The 2,002-nt window shown below is 46.3% G+C and overlaps 1 long non-coding RNA gene across 1 annotated transcript in view; it reads right to left on the bottom strand.

Moving 5' to 3' along the window:
• Nucleotides 1-2,002, bottom strand: part of LOC123976623 — a 13,290-nt gene that overhangs the window by 10,114 nt on the left and 1,174 nt on the right. The gene's annotated exons all lie outside the window — the stretch shown is intronic.

Raw genomic sequence — 2,002 nt, 5'->3', positions numbered from 1 at the left:
TTAGCACAAAGACTAGAGGCAGAGGGAAGCTGTTAGCCTAGCTTAGCACAAAGACTAGAGGCAGAGGGAAGCTGTTAGCCTAGCTTAGCACAAAGACTGGAGGCAGAGGGAAGCTGTTAGCCTAGCTTAGCACAAAGACTAGAGGCAGAGGGAAGCTGTTAGCCTAGCTTAGCACAAAGATGAAGCAGAGGGAAACTGTTAGCCTAGCTTAGCACAAAGACTAGAGGCAGAGGGAAGCTGTTAGCCTAGCTTAGCACAAAGACTAGAGGCAGAGAGAAGCTGTTAGCCTAGCTTAGCACAAAGATGAAGCAGAGGGAAACTGTTAGCCTAGTTTAGCACAAAGATGAAGCAGAGGGAAACTGTTAGCCCAGCTTAGCACAAAGACTAGAGGCAGAGGGAAGCTGTTAGCCTAGCTTAGCACAAAGATGAAGCAGAGGGAAACTGTTAGCCTAGCTTAGCACAAAGACTAGAGGCAGAGGGAAGCTGTTAGCCTAGCTTAGCACAAAGATGAAGCAGAGGGAAACTGTTAGCCTAGCTTAGCACAAAGACTAGAGGCAGAGGGAAGCTGTTAGCCTAGCTTAGCACAAAGATGAAGCAGAGGGAAACTGTGAGCCTAGTTTAGCACAAAGATGAAGCAGAGGGAATCTGTTAGCCTAGCTTAGCACAAAGATGAAGCAGAGGGAAACTGTTAGCCTAGCTTAGCTCAAAGACTGGAGGCAGAGGGAAACTGTTAGCCTAGCTTAGCACAAAGATGAAGCAGAGGAAAACTGTTAGCCTAGTTTAGCACAAAGACTGGAGGCAGAGGGAAGCTGTTAGTCTAGTTTAGCACAAAGACGAAGCAGAGGGAAACTGTTAGCCTAGCTTAGCACAAAGATGAAGCAGAGGGAAACTGTTAGCCTAGCTTAGCACAAAGACTGGAGGCAGAGGGAAGCTTTTAGTCTAACCAGGCTGCAGCTCAGTTACGAGGTCTCACGCAGAGGGTGGTTATGAATATTTACCCATGTTATAAATAACACAACATGAGTAAACAGCCTCAGTTAGCTTAGCATAATCAGGTATTTCCCTCTCATTATGAAGTGTATGAACACAGAGATGCAGACAAATAAAACAAACACCTGCATTTATTGAGATTTATCTGAAGCTATGCTAGTGTGTGTAACTGTGTGTGTTACTGTGTGTATGTAACTGTGTGTGTGTGTGTTACTGTGTGTGTGTGTGTTACTGTGTGTATGTAACTGTGTGTGTATGTAACTGTGTGTGTTACTGTGTGTATGTAACTGTGTGTGTGTGTGTGTTACTGTGTGTGTGTGTGTGTGTGTTACTGTGTGTATGTAACTGTGTGTGTGTTACTGTGTGTGTGTTGTCAGTGTGTGTGTGTGTGTTACTGAGTTATTTACGGAGATAAAAACAGTGGAGGCTGATTCGAGTCCAATAAATTATTTACACCGATTCTCTCTCTGAGTGTGTCATCATGCTCGCTCGCCCGCTGTCTGATGCTTCTGTGTGTGCGTGTGTGGGGGGGGGGTTGTTAACACACACACACATTAACACGCCGGTGTGTTCCAGGTCAGTGTTACAGTTTGTTCTCAGTTAAAACAGTCGGGATTATAGACTGTGTGTGTGTGTGTGTGTGTGTCTGTGTGTGTGTGTGTCTGTGTGTGTGTGTCTGTGTGCGTCTGTGTGTGTGTGTGTCTGTGTGTGTGTGTCTGTCTGTGTGTGTCTGTGTGTGTCTGTGTGTGTGTCTGTGTGTGTGTGTGTGTGTGTGTGTCTGTGTGTGTGTGTCTGTCTGTGTGTGTCTGTGTGTGTCTGTGTGTGTGTCTGTGTGTGTCTGTGTGTGTGTCTGTGTGTGTCTGTGTGTGTCTGTGTGTGTGTGTCTGTGTGTCTGTGTGTGTGTGTGTGTCTGTGTGTGTGTGTGTGTGTGTCTGTGTGTCTGTGTGTGTCTGTGTGCGTGTGTGTGTGTCTCTGTGTGTGTGTGCGTGTCTGTGTGTGTATGTGTCTGTGT

The sequence above is a fragment of the Micropterus dolomieu genome, linkage group LG09, assembly GCF_021292245.1.
Source record: "Micropterus dolomieu isolate WLL.071019.BEF.003 ecotype Adirondacks linkage group LG09, ASM2129224v1, whole genome shotgun sequence".
NCBI classification, from domain to species: Eukaryota; Metazoa; Chordata; class Actinopteri; order Centrarchiformes; family Centrarchidae; genus Micropterus; species Micropterus dolomieu.
This window is presented reverse-complemented; position numbering and strand designations above follow the sequence as displayed.